This window comes from Dicentrarchus labrax, unplaced genomic scaffold (assembly GCF_905237075.1).
Source record: "Dicentrarchus labrax unplaced genomic scaffold, dlabrax2021, whole genome shotgun sequence".
NCBI lineage: Eukaryota > Metazoa > Chordata > Actinopteri > Moronidae > Dicentrarchus > Dicentrarchus labrax.
Genome location: NW_026136703.1, coordinates 525,952 through 541,131, shown reverse-complemented (window position 1 = coordinate 541,131; position 15,180 = coordinate 525,952). Strand labels below are relative to the sequence as shown.

Genomic DNA, 15,180 nt, shown 5'->3' with positions numbered 1-15,180 from the left:
TTTGAAGAGAATGCAGGACAAAGTGACAGAAATGAGCCCTGAGCAGAAATTGACATTTTTGCATTGTCAGGAAGTGTTGTGTAAGTCAGTGTTAAAAATGAACCATGTTGTTGATGTTGTTACTAATGTTGGTTGCACTTTTGGAGGAAAATGAGACTGAACATCGTGACATAAGCTACCACAGCTATCAGGTGGCTCAGCCTGGGCAAAGTGCTGAAAAGTGTCTGGGACCTGAGAGAAGAGATTGGTGAGTTCTGTGTGAAGAAAGGAAATGACATCCCCCAGCTTTCAGATGCAGACTGGATGGCAGACCTTGGTTTTGCTGTAGATGTGACTGCACTAATGAATGAACTAAATGTCAAACTGCAATGCAAGGGCCTTTTTGTTCATGAAATGTTCAGTGCAGTGAAGCTTTCATGAGAAAGTTGCAGCTTCTCTCAAGCCAAATAGAGGACAACATTCTCACCCACTTGCCAACACTGAAGGAAGCCACAGTATCAGCTGATCACCTTCACAGGCACCTCATCCAAGTTAGAAGCACTGCATGGTGAGTTTTCAAGGCGATTTCAAGACTTTAAAACAGTTGAGAGTGAAATGCACATGGTTTCTTCTCTCTTCGCCTGCAGCGACAATAATGCACCCAGTGATGTTCAGATGGAACTCATTGACCTGCAGTGTGACACACTTCTGGCAGAGCACTATAGGTCAGTCTCACTGCTTGAGTTTTACTCTTCCCTGAAAGAGGAGAACCTTACACACAAGGGGAGGCATGCTCAGAAGATTTTAATCCTCTTTGGATCTACCTACGTATGTGAACAGACATTCTCAGTAATGAAGTTTAACAAATACAGATACAGATCCTCCATCACTGATGATGACCTCTCAGCTGTCCTTCGCATATCTACCTCAGACATTCAGCCAGATTTCAATGCACTTGTTCACGCCCAAGACAGACTGGATTTTTCCCACTGAACAAGTAAAATGAACTGAAAAACATTAAAAGCACTTATTGCTTTTTGTATAAAGTTGACCAATTGCTTATTTTTAACATACTGTAAAACACCTTTTCAGTATTTATATACATATATGTTTATGTTAAAAATAAAATGAAACACTGACTTAATGATTGCTTTTGTTTTTACTGTTCATTACTTCTATAGGAGTATTTTCCTATTTGACCTACACCATTTATATATTCTTATTCTTCTGATCACCAGTAGCGGCTAATCAAAATATATAATTTACTGCTTTTTACAATGGGAGAAAATTAATATTGAGCAGAATTAAGTTCAAGTTATTGTTGGTTTGGCCCTCCAACACAGTTCAGGTTTCTCATGTGGCCCCTTGTAAAAATTAATTGCCCATCCCTGATCTAGAGTAACTATATCTTTAGACAGTGAGTTTCAGAGGTGTTTGGGGCGAAGTACAAGAACTTCAGTTCTGTCTGTTTAACATCAGAAAATTGCAGCTCATCCAGATTTTTATGTCCTTAAGACATGCTTGTAATTCAGATAAATTGATTCATTTCATCAGGCTTGATTGATAAATATAGCTGGGTATCATTTGCATAACAATGTTAATGGAATGATTCTCTAATAATGTTGCCTAAGGGAAGCTAATATAAGATGAACAGAATTGGTCCAAGCACAGAACACCACTTGTGGAACTCCATGACTAACTTTAGTGTTTATGGAGGATTCGTCGTTAACATGTACAAACTGAGATCGATCTGATAAGTATGACCTAAACCAGCTTATAGCGGTTCCTTTAATGCCAATTTGATGCTTAAGTCTCTGTAATATAATATGATGGTCAATTGTGTCAAGTGCAGCACTAAGATCTAACAATACAAGATCAAAGACAAGTCCATTGTCAGAAGTAATTAAAAGGTCGTTATTAACTTTAACCAGTGCTGTCTCTGTGCTGTGATGTACCCTAAATCCTGACTGAAAATTGAGAGAGACAAAGAATGCCAGGAAACTACAGTGTATTTGTTCACATTTTTAAAGGATGTCATAATCATACTGGACCAAAGTAAAGTCACAGATTCCTTTCTTCTTAGACCTGTGGAACAAAACACCAGCTTTCTACTTCTGTTATGAATTGGCGCTATACAAATTGAATTGAATTGAATTGAATTCTACATAGTGTTCATAACTGATGTTTGTCATTTACAACTTGTACGCACTCTTTAATTATTGTCTTTTTTAGGTCAGTGAAGATGTGAAGATGAAGGCTTGTGAGTAATTGACCATTCTGAATGCTTGTACAACAAGTTGACAAAACATTAAGAGGCAAAAACTGCCAAGTCTGCACTCTTGCATTCTACAATTAGACGTTTGTAGGCAGTTAGACAGAGTTAATGGCTTTAACCTCTTAAGACAACATGTCAGGACATCTCCAATCTCCAGACAAAATCTCTAGTTGTTAAAAGTATTCAGTGATGCAATTAGTAAGGTCTGTGTCTGGAGTGAAGGAATAAGTGTATTTTTGTGATTCTATCTGGCAAGTTTTGCAAGAACTCAAAAGCAAGTTCAAAAATCAGTCCAGCTAAATTGCCAAATAACTGATTTTGTCACGGTAATCCTGGCATACAGTTTTGGTTTCATTTGTCCAGGTTTTGAAATATGTGTGATACCAAGTTTTAGTCAAAGTAAATTGAACTCCACAGTGACAGTAAATGGAACTCTTTCTGTGGTGTTCACAACATTGAAAAGTTATATGTAAGGACCTGTGGATTTAGTGGCATTAATCGGGTGGATTGCAGGTTTCAAACAATTGAATACAGCTGAGTAGGAGAAATTATGGAGGCTCACAAAAAACACAAAAAGCCATATCTAGAGGCAGTGTTTGGTTTGTCCATTCTGAGCTACTGTATAAGAGGACCAGCTCCCTCTGCAGATAAAAACAGGCCTTTGAAGTCCGTATTTTTAATAATTTAAAACTAAATACGACTTCACGTCAATCAACCTTCATCTTCAATCAATCACCTTTCAAGCACTGGATTTGACCATGCACCTTAGGACACTAGCCCCATGCTCGTTATTTAGCTATTTATTCTACTTTATTCTATTAGTTCTTCTAAATTGACCTCCTCTTGTTATTATTATTATTATTATTATTATTATCAGTTTGTGGATACTGCTGGAAACTGTGAATTTCCCCTTGGGGATGAATAAAGTATCTATCTATCTATCTATCTATCTATCTATCTATCTATCTATCTATCACCTTCATAGAGTGACTCCAAAACTTCCGTCTGTCACTTTTGATTTTCTGCATTTCTTCAGAGACGGAAGGCATTTCTGCCTAATGTAAGATGCAGAGGAACCTACAGCGGAGGTCTGCTCAAGGTTCCTGCCAGTGTAGCCAAGTGCTTACTCATGGTGAGAATTGTTGGGTCTCGGTAAAAACTTTATTAGGAATACGGTTTAGACCTGCTCTTTTTGAAAAGTGTCCTGATATAATTTACAATTTGGCGCTATACAAATCAAATTTGAATTGAGAGACAGAGCGACAGCAGGGGCAGGCTTTGCAGGACACAGCTCCTTAATCAGCCGATCTGACTCTACTTCCTACTTTCAAGTGAGAGGACCACAAAATCACCCTCATTGCTTGACAATAAATAGAATTATAAAACACATCAGACTCAGTGTGCAAGGTCTCTATCATAACAATCTCTGACGGAATAAACACATGAATTTCTGTGTGGAAATGTGGGAAATATGTGATCACATGTAACCACATTTTTCACATGTGCAAAATTAAATGTATATGTGGTCACGTGCATGTGTTTTTTCTGTAAGGTACATATGAATATTATATTCAATTGCCAATAGAGCCTCCTAAATGTAACACACTGGACCTTTAATTAATCACTGACAGGTTTTTTCCAAGATGTGTATATAGAAATCTCATGGTTCTGCACTGTAGGGGGAAAAACTACAACTACAAAATATCTACAATAAAGTTGCACCTTCACAAACCTCCTCATTCAAATCTGTCTTTCTCCCCATCTCTTTTTTTCCACTTCTCTCTCTGGCTCTTTCTACTGTCTTGCATAAATGCCAGCTCCCCTACATGAAAACCTTTTGTGTTGATTTACAAGGGATTTTCTACCGTTCACATTATAAATCTCTCTCACCCCTGTGACACTCCTCTACTAGTATTCATCAAGCATTTTTTATTTTGTCTGTTTTGTTACAGAGTACTTTGGACTGGGGCCAAGGAAAGGCACTCTGGGATTATCGAGAGGTTTAACAGGAATGAAGTGTGAATTACAACCAAGCGGTTCCGGCACCGCCGCCGACCTCGGCAAACCAGCGCCTGTGTCCCTTTGTTTTCTTTTTCAGACCTCTCGAATAATTTCTTACCTTATATTGAAATGTCTTTTTAGTGTCCTTAAATGGCTGCTGTACACAATTCTTTTTGTTCTTAATAGTGTGCCGCTGAGTCAGTGTACGCAAACTGATCATCACTGCTTTCATGTATTTGCACAGGGTTGCTAATGTATGTAAACCTCAGTGAATTTCCCTTCAACCTTTGCATTTCATGAAAATATTTTCTGTGAATAATTAAATTTAGTTGGAAATTCTGCCACTATTGTTCCAATATCAGTTTTTTTTACATATATTAAACACTGTATAGCCAATGCTAATATGTATACTTGTCTTGTACATATATAATAAGGTTTAGGCATGCATATAGTAAAAATTTCTAATATATATATATTGTTTAATTGTTATATCATATTCAAAATATAGCTATTAACAATTGTATCATGATAAATGTTTAATCTTATACTATATATATAATCACATTGCTATATTTCTTTTATAGGTATGTACAATTTGAACTACCATGATGGAATCTTCAGTTTGTTTCCAAAAATCAGTAAAATTATCTTGTGATCAAAAATGTTTAAGGGAAAACATCTGCCTTTTGAAAGCTGCAGTATTTAAATCATTATCAAGGTGTGAAAAGTAATAATCTTTTATTACATTAGCATCTTAACTTTATTAACTAAATTATGAAGCCAATCTCATGTAGTAAATACCTGCACTTACAAGAAAAGGTCCAGGGCCATCCAGCTGGGTGGATAAATGTCTAATGATTGTTTTAAAAAAAAGATTAAAAAAAACAATATCCACACCTCATATATATCAATATTTATCTGTATGTGAAAATATATGTGTATGTGTATATCTGTAAAAGTGTATTTGTCGTGTATCACCTTTTTCAATATGTGCATATATGTGGATTACCTATTGTATACATACCATATATTGTACGGAATGTATGTGTAGTATGGTGACATAACCAATTATATGTGGACATGTTCAGGACAGGAGACAGATAAGGAATTAAAAGCAGAAAACTAAATATGTGTCAGAAACTAATAACAGCTCAGTTCAGTGAGTAGAATACAAGTATCAATAAGCTCAATCACTGGTCTCATCTTTAGGTAGAATGAATGCTAAGTAAAACTGCACAACCAACACCAGCCCAGTATCAAAGGTCTTCACTCAATGTTTCAGATAAGGAATGGTTACCTGGATGCTCCTATGTGGTGGCAGAGTGCTGAAAAGCGACAGATGGAAATGACGGTGGAATCTAAGGTGTGGATGCCTTTAATTCCGCGTTCCCGACAACCTGTGTTGAGACTTGGATTTAATCACTCAGCAAGGGACTGTCTGCAAAGTTCAGCTCCATTGATTAAGTGCAAAAAGAGAGAGTTGTTATCTTTTATGCCGGGCATGGTGATATCTCTATAATTCTCTGTAGGAGACTCAGTTGTTTTCGAGGGGGCATTGTGCCTGCCGTGATGTTGGAGGAGAAGTTCTCTCTGTTGTCTGTTGAATTATGTTAAAACAATGCTTTCAAAATAAATCAGTCCAGCAAGTTTCTGAGTTGTTCATTTTGAAAACTTAGTTGCATCCATTATGCTCATTGTGGGTATTCTTAGAGTTCACCTGGCAGTCAAACAATGGACTATGGATTTTGGAGTATTATTCTGTAGATTTATTCCAGACCAACACAGGTTCATGACTTCTTTTATAACACCACAGGATTTTTAAAGCAAGTACAGGAAGTTGTAATGGGCACGTACGTTTCTGGAGAAATGTCTAAAGTTAATAAACAGTTCAAATAAGGGCAACACACTAGCAGTGTTTCAGAAGGACAAAACGTTAGATCAGAGATTTATGCATCAGCTCCATTGTGAGTTTGCGTGACGTACACTGCATTCATAGGGCAGCTGTGGTCAGGAGCTAGAGAGGGTCATCTACTAATCAGAAGTTTGGCCATTCAATCCCTGGCTCCTCCTGCATGCCAAGATACTGAACCCCAAATTGCACCTTGCACCATTGGTCTATGAATGTGTGTGAATGGCATTAGTTTTTGATGATCATTTGGCACCTTGCATGTTATGTATGAATGGGTGAACGGAAGTGTTTGGAAGACAGGAGCTGTCATGAATCTGTAGCTATGTGTGTTGTGCTGAGCATGTACTGGACTGGACTGAACAAGTGTTCTTATGTTGCCCCGACAAAGAAGTTGTGTGTCGCGAGTACAGAATAGTTTTTTTGCGGTCTGGGTTGTTAAAACTGTCTTAATACAAGAATGGCGCCTGAGCTGGCAATATTGTATAGCATTGTGGTCTTGCGGGCATTAAAATGAACGCGACTGGTTTGCACCTAGTTGTTGCTTCCCCTGTAGTACTACTGGGTGACTTTGGATTTTCAGCAAGTGGCGCCAGGCTGCAAACGCAGGTGCCATTCACTATCCCATGGGCGAACCCATGTGGGTCCTAGTTGGGTCACTAATGAGAAATGAGAGCATGGGCTGAGAGTGGGCAACACCTTTGGGTTGCCGAATGCCCACTTGTGCCCCACATAGCATCAAGTGTAATCCTGCATGAAGACCATGTGGGAAATTGACATGGGGTCATTATGGAACACATGGACAATCCCATATTGTCCACTTTTCAGCCCATTTACCCACATGGGCCATCATACCAATTGCATGTCACCAACACAACACAAAGTTGATAATCTTGACCTAACCTAGCCAGCATCAGCTTTACAGGATCTATAGTTCACAGCTGCTGGAAAGTCTCTGACATGTCGACATACTCTCTACATGTAGCTACCCTGCGGTTCGACCATTAGCCCACTCTAGTAATCTTTGTGTAGAACTTGGCTGTGTTCTGGACGAAATCTCAGATGTTCTGGCCCATATGTAGCTGAAAGGATTGGCCAGGTTATCGGGATGTGGATCATGGCCCATTTGAGCTAAGAATTCGCCCTAGTCACAAAGCTAAGAATCCAGTTCTCTAAAAGATAATAATAATTATAATAATAATACATTTTATTTAAAGGCACCTCTCTGCGCACTCGAGGAACACTGTACAATACATAAAAATAAAAAACAGTAAGGAATAAGAAGCAGACAGGAAAAAGACAATGTAGAGAGTTAATGCAGTTCTGAATAGGTGAGTTTTTAGTCTTGATTTGAAGAGGGGAAGAGAGTCCAGGTTCCTGATGTCCAGTGGAAGTGAGTTCCACTGCAGAACGGGTGATGTGGTGGATGGAGGGGGTTCTGAGGGGAGGGGGAGACAGAGGAGTGGTTGATGGTGAGGGAAAAACTGTCAGCTTTTGAAAGGGTTGATTTAGTTCCAGTGAGAAGAAATTCAGTTTTATCACTGTTTAGTTTGAGGAAGTTGGAGGAGAACCAGGATTTGAGTTCAGTGAAGCAGTCAGTGAGGGAGGAATGTGGGAGAGTGCACCTTTTAGCCCTTATGTCGTCGATGCCGTCTGATGGTTATTGCACCACAGTCAGCATCAGTAAGGGCCTTAATTTGGGTCGAGGATCGGCCTGTGTCTTCACAGACAGCCCGTTGGATCCTCCGGTTCAGCGCAGGTGAAAATTTTTTTCAGTCTAACACTTGACCTTTTTGTCCCATAAACCTCAGGATCTTTTAAGAAATTTGAAATGACTGTCTTACTGCGTCCAACCTCGGTAGCAATGGCGCGTTGCAAGAGGAGTTGCTTGTGCAGCTCAACAATCCTGCCACGTTCAAAGACAGAAAGCCTTTTTGCCTTTGCCATCAGGTGGTAATGACAGTGTGAATGCCTAATAGAAAATGACATGAAAGCCAGATTTCTGGACAGATTTTGACGTTTCAAGGCTATGGTCTTAAACTTTTGATCAGCTGATGAGCAGCCTGTTTGAGTTTAAATGCAATTTTCAATAAATTGCCTCCTCTATTGTTTTGTCTCTTGTTCCTGTTTCTTCTTTTGGCATTTTGAAGCTCTACTTACAACCTGGTTATGTTCCACCAACGCGAAATGCGAATACTTGTAATTTTTCTCCCGTTCTTAAGATTTTGTTCAGGAGTGTATTTATGGAAGATATTGCCAAGGGGAAGGAGGTAGATGATTAAGAGAAGGGGCCCCAGGACAGAGCCCTGGGGCACACCAGTGGTGACAGGGGACGGGTGGGAACTGAAGGATTGGAGTTGGATGAACTGAGTGCGGCCTGAGAGGTAGGATTTAAATCAGTCAAGGGGTGTGTGTGAAATACCCATAGAGATTAATCTGTTGAGGAGGATAGTGTGAGAGATGGTGTCGAAGGCCGCACTCAGATCGAGGAGGATGAGAGTAGTGAGTAAACCAGAGTCGGCTGCCAGGAGGAGGTCGTTTGTGATTTTGATTAGTGCAGATTCAGTGCTATGGAGGGGGTGGAAACCAGACTGGAATTGTTTGTACAGGTTGTTAAAGGTTAGATGACAATGAATTTGAGAAGCAACAGTTTTTTCAATATTGGAGTGATGGCAGCAGTTTTGAAGAATGTAGGAACAATTCCGGTGGAGAGTGAGGAATGGATGATGGCAGAGATGAGGGGGAGCAGAGAGGGGAGGCAGGCGTTCACCAGAACTGTGGGGAGGGGATCTAGCTGACAGGTGGAGGGCTTGAACTTTAGGATGAGGTCTGAGATATCTGAGTCAGAGGGGAGCTGAAAGAAGGAGAATGAGTGAGACGTCAAACAGGGTTCAGGGCAGGTTTTATTAGATTATGCCGGAGTAGTAGTTGAGTTTGGTTTGAGAAATGCAGTCCTTATAATGTAAAATGTGATTTTTGTGCATGTCTTTGTGAACAACAAGACCAGTTTTCTTGTACAGTCACTCAAACTGTCGACCTTTGGCTTTCATCTGCCGTAGTTCGGAAGTGAACCAAGGGGCAGAGTTGGAGAAGGAGACAGACCTGTTTTTCAGAGGAGCGAGAGAATTAAGAATGGTGTTGAGGCCGTTGTTGTAGTGGGAAGCCAAGTCGTCGGGGGTGGATGAATTGTGAGTGTTCAGGAGGCAGTTAATACCAGAAGAAAGTGCATCAGCATTAATTTTCTTAATGTTACGGAATGAGATGACACGTGGGGGCTTTGTTGAGGAGAGAGTGAGTTTGACTTTGAACGACAGAAGCAAATGATCAGTTATAGGGAGTTCATCTGCAATACAGTTGGAAGGAATGAGACCAGAACAACAAACTAAATCCAGAATGTGACCCTTTGAATGAGTGGGAAAGTCAATATGCTGCTGGAAGCCAAAGCTGTCAAGACAGGATGCAAAGTCACAGGTAAGAGGGAGATTGTTATTGTCCATATGTATGTTGATGGATGTATCTCCGACGAGGCAGGAAAGCGATGTCTGGATGAAGGAGAATTGCCGGCGGAGGCTTGAGCAGGTGAAGACGGAGCCGATGAAGTTCAGCAACTGAATACTGGAGGAGTCCTGTCACGGGTTGATGGAGGAGCGACGGGAGAGACCAGACGAAAGCAATCCAGATAGAAAGCCTACCAGCCCACATTGTAGACGAGGACCCAGATGACTTAGGCGGTCAGGTGAACAAACCAGGTAAAGGGCTTGAGGCCGAGGCAGTGGGCTAATGTTAGCAGTGGCGAACCGTGCCATCACCGCAGAGAAAAGAAATCATCGCGGAAAAAAGCAACAGTATGATGAATTGAAAGGGTGTAACAAGTGCAATCCTTTAATTAACGATGACAAGGATGTAAACAAATAGACCATAACGTCAATAACATTCTCCGCAACAAGAAACATTCTCAACATTAACTTCAGAAAACTGGAGACCATTTAGGCTACATAGTTGAAATTAAATAAACATACTCTAAAGCCAAAATCTGGAAATATAAAATTAGGTCACCCAGAATGTCATCCCGTGACGCTGCTGACACAGACACCGAGGCTCATTTCATCACCATGGACAGCGCTATGAAATCACGGCGCATTACAAATCATTCACACATTGACAAATAAATTCATGAGCATCATCAATCTACAATACAATTTCAAAAGCACAATACGCCAAAAGTTACACAAAGCGGGTAATACAAAGACTATTTTTTAAAGATGCAATGAAGTGCAAATGCCTCTCCATGCGCAATTACGCATGGCGCAATGAATACCTATGTCAAATAAATTTAAGTCACAATTTTTATTTATAGGTTCTACTATACCTCCTTAATTCTCCACAGGGAAAGGGAAAGACAAGTGAGCATGGGGGGAATAAAAACCCTCTGAAAACAAAAATCCAACCAGACACTTCTGATACGTTTGATACATTGATTGATTGATTACATATTGAATTAAAGCTGCAAGCAGTGATGAACGGGCCCTCGCACTCCTCGCAACTCAGGGGGTGCTGCGGCCGCGCCACCAATTTTGATGTTAATCCAATAAATTCCCTAGTAGGAGTTTGTTGAAATACAACACAAAAAACGCTGAAAGTCTGCAAAATGCCTGAAATGGCATCACAGTTTCACATTCGATTCAACCTGGCCAAATTTGACGGCACGCCACAGACACACCCTTCAACGTACGTGCAAAAATAGCTTTTAAACAGCAAGATACTTTGACTGTACTGACCAATTTTGAAGCAGATCCGATGAATTCCCTAGGAGGAGTTCGTACAAACATGAAAAATGACAGAAAATGACAGAAAAATTCAAAATGGCTGACTTTGATGCCACGCCACGGACACGCCCTTTAATGTACATGCACAAATAGCATAACTTTTAATCAGCAACATCTTCTATCTGTACTGACTAATTTTGATATAGATCTGATGAATTCCCTAGGAGTTCGTTCGTTCAAATACAACGCAAAAAAACGCAGAAAAAGGCAGCGAAATTCAACGTGGCCAATTTTGACGGCACGGCACGGACACTCCCTTTAACGTACGTAGACAAATAGCACAACTTTTAATTAACAACATAGTTTGACTGTACTGACCAATTTTGAAGCAGAGCCGATGAATTCCCTAGGAGGAGTTTGTTCAAATACAACACGGAAAATTCACCAAAAATGACCACGGAATTCAAAATGGCCAACTTTGACGGCACGCCACGGACACGCCCTTCAACGTACATGCACAAATAGCACAACTTTTAATCAGCAACATACTTTGACTGCACTGACCAATTCTGAAGCAGATCCGATGAATTTCCTAGGAGGAGTTTGTTCAAATACAAGGCAAAAAGTTTGGCGAAAATGAAAATGAAAATGGCTGACTTCACGTGGGGCTTGGGGTATGGGTGCAAGAGGCTTTTTTGTATGTCTCGGCACGTTACATGTGCCTACCGAGTTTCGTACATATCGGTGAAACGTGGTGCCGGGGCTGCTTTTTTGAAATACTGTAGGGGGTGCTACAAATTTGAATTTCATATTCATAACTATTACGGTCTCCGCACAGTGACATACCATGCCACCAGAGCGCCACCTAGTGGCAGATCGTTGACAATTTTTTTAGGGAGCCTCAGGGAACGTTGGGCAAGCATTGTACCAAGTTTCATTTTAATCACACGTGCTGATGCGGAGATATAGACTTCTTAATTTTAAAGAGCGCCACCTTGTGGCGATGGCCTGAAATTGTGCACGATGCCTAAGGAAGACATGGGGAACTATGGACCCAAGCTTGGTGTCAATCGGACATACCACTGTGGAGAAATGTGCGCCACGTTTGATGAATTTTTCGAACACGGGAAAGCCTCCAAATATGCGTTTGTTTAGGAGAAAAAAGAAAAAATAAGAAAAAGAATTCCTTCAATTACAATAGGGCCTTCGCATGATCAGTGCTCGGGCCATAATTAAAGGCAATTTGCGCTGGGACAACCTCCGCAATAAATACAAATTCCTGAATGTCCACTTGGCCAGTAATCTTAATCCCTTGAAATAATAATCAAGGTGGCTTATAACATAGGCCTACCTTACATGAAAATGAAGTCCATTCGTCGTTCTTTCTTTGTGGAGTGGGCGATGGCAGCGTCATAAAGTTTGTCCTTTGATTTGAGCTCCAAAAGAAGTCCTTTCTCTATGGACATCAGTGCCAAAGCTCCCAGGCGATCCTGTCCAGTACTGTTCCTGGCGTGCGTCTTGATGCGCTTCAGAGCCGAGGAAAGACCGCTCCATGGAGGAGGTGGACACGGGGATGGTCAGCACCAGGCAGGCGAGGTGATACAGCTGCGGCATGCTCTCATTCAGCTCTTTAAGAGTCAGAAAGTGCAGCAGGTCTGTTGGGCTCCTTGCCTCAATGTTTGCCATGTTGTACATGACCGTCAGTTCAGTCTTGAGCCTGGGGAGGTCAAAATGCAGCCCGTAGTTTTCTGTGAGGCTCTGAAACTCAGAGTTGGGGAAGTTTTCTCTGTATGAGGCAAACTTCTTGTGGTCCAGAAGGGCAAGGAACATGAGTTTTTCATGATCCTTGAACCTGTTCCTCAGCTGAGGAGAATGTTGTCCAGGATTTCACTGTGCAGCTGCTGGTACGCTGCGCGCACATCTCCAACTCTCCGTGCTCTGCGCCTGCTGGGAACCCCAACTTCACGCACTGTGTCCTCATAGATGGAGTCAAATTTGGCCTTTTCTCTCTTTGTGGTGCTGCAAAAGTCCTCGATGCTGGACAAACAGAACTGCATGTCATACTCCTTATTCTGCAAGATCCCAAAGAGCACGTCGGAGTAGGCGAACACGGAGTTGAATTTGGCAAGGGGAAAGCAGAACTCGAAGCCAGTCAGCAGTGCAGTGTATCCATCAGCCCTGTGTACAGCATCATCATCAAAATCATTGTGGTTGTCAACAATGAATTCAAAGAGCTCCAAGAGTTCTTCTCTCCACTCATACACAGTGCAAACCAAACGTGATGAAAAGTTCCACCGTGTTGGAGTCACTCTGGGCAGTCTTCGCTGGCATATTTCATCCAGGAGTTTCGTGCGTTTGGCACTCTCACTCTTTGATTTTAGCAGCACTTTGAGACATGACGAGGTTCAGAGAGTGCGCATAACAGTGAACAAAGAGAGCTTGTGGTATTTTTTGCTTTATTTTAGCTTGGACCCCATTCAGTCCAGAGGCCTTGACTGCAGCTCCATCGTAACACTGGGCAATTACCTTATTGGTGCAGGCACAGTCCTCCAGAAACTCCGACCAGCTATGACTTCTGCGCACTTATCACCACTGACATCACCAAACTGGAAAAAGTGCTCCTTCACCCCAACGTCAGTGGTGTAACGCAAGACATATGACATCTGAGCAGTGTTACTTACATCAGTGGTCTCGTCTACCATAACGGAGATAAAAGGCGTGTTCCTCACCTCCTCCCTCATTGCTTCGGTCATTACATCTATTCAATTCAATTCAATTTTATTTGTATAGCGCCAATTCATAACAGAAGTTATCTCAGGACACTTTCCAAATAGAGCAGGTCTAGACCGAACTCTTTAACATTAATTACAGAGACCCAACAGTACCACCATGAGCAAGCACTTGGCGACAAGGGCAAGGAAAAACTGCCTGTTAAAAGGCAGAAACCTAGGACAGATCCTCCGGCTCTAGGTGGGTGGTCGTCTGTCTCGACCAGTTGGGGTGAGAGAGTGAGAGAGAGAGAGACAGACAGACAGACAGGTGCACAGCAACAACAGTATTGGCAATAGCAGTCAAGCAGGACCATGGCAGGAGGCTCCACCAGGATCAATGAGAACCTGCGAGACGAGAAAGCACAAGAACTCCGAGGAAGAAGTGGAGTTAGTAACATGCATTAATGGGACATGAATGAGTGCAGAAAGAGAGAGGAAGAGAGTAGCTCAGTGCACCATGGGAAATCCCCCGATAGTCTAGGCCTATAGCAGCATAACTAAGGGATGGTTCAGGACTCACCTGATCCAGCCCTAAATATAAGCTTTATCAAAGAGGAATGTCTTAAGCCTACTCTTGAATGTGGTGAGGGTGTCTGCCTCCCGAACCACAACTGGAAGCTGGTTCCACAGGAGAGGAGCTTGGTAACTGAAGGCTCTGGCTCCTGTTCTACTTTTAGAGACTATAGGAACCACAAGTAGCCCAGCATTCAGAGAACGTAATGTTCTAGTGGGGTAATAGGGTACTATGAGCTCTTTAAGATATGAAGGGGCCTGACCATGAAGAGCTTTATAGGTGAGGAGGAGGATTTTAAATTCAATTCTACATTTTATAGGGAGCCAATGCAGAGAAGCTAGTACAGGAGAGATGTGATCTCTTTTTCTAGTTCCTGTCAGTACTCATGCTGCAGCGTTCTGAATTAATTGGAGCGTTTTAATGGACTTATTGGGGCAACCTGATAATAAAGAGTTGCAGTAATCCAGCCTTGAAGTAACAAATGCATGGATTAGTTTTTCTGCATCTGTCTGTGATAGTATGTGTCTAATTTTTCTAATATTACGTAAATGAAAGAAGGCGGTCCTAGAGGTCTGCTTTATGTGGGAGTTAAATGACAAATCCTGATCAAAGATAACTCCAAGATTCCTGACAGTGGTGCTAGAGGCCGAGTTAATGCCATCTAGAGTGACTATATCTTTAGACAATGAGTCTCTAAGGTTTTTGGGGCCAAGAACAAGAATTTCGTTTTTTTCTGAGTTTAACATCAGAAAATTGCAGGTCATCCAGGATTTTATGTCCGTAAGACATGTTTGTAATTTAGATAATTGATTAATTTCATTGGGTTTGATTGATAGATATAACTGCGTATCATCTGCATAACAGTGAAAGTTAATGGAGTGATTCCTAATAATGTTGCCTAAAGGGAGCATATATAAAGTAAATAGTATTGGTCCAAGTACAGAACCTTGTGGAACTCCATGACTAAC

At 41.4% G+C, this 15,180-nt stretch overlaps 1 long non-coding RNA gene across 1 annotated transcript in view; it reads left to right on the top strand.

Annotated features, from left to right (window-relative positions):
- LOC127354510 (uncharacterized) overlaps nucleotides 1-14,968 on the top strand; it is a 41,487-nt gene extending 26,519 nt beyond the window's left edge. Inside the window, exon 2 of the long non-coding RNA XR_007881567.1 lies at nucleotides 13,767-14,968. This is a non-coding gene — a long non-coding RNA (uncharacterized LOC127354510). The remainder of the gene's footprint in view (nucleotides 1-13,766) is intronic.
- Nucleotides 14,969-15,180: the final 212 nt, after the last annotated feature.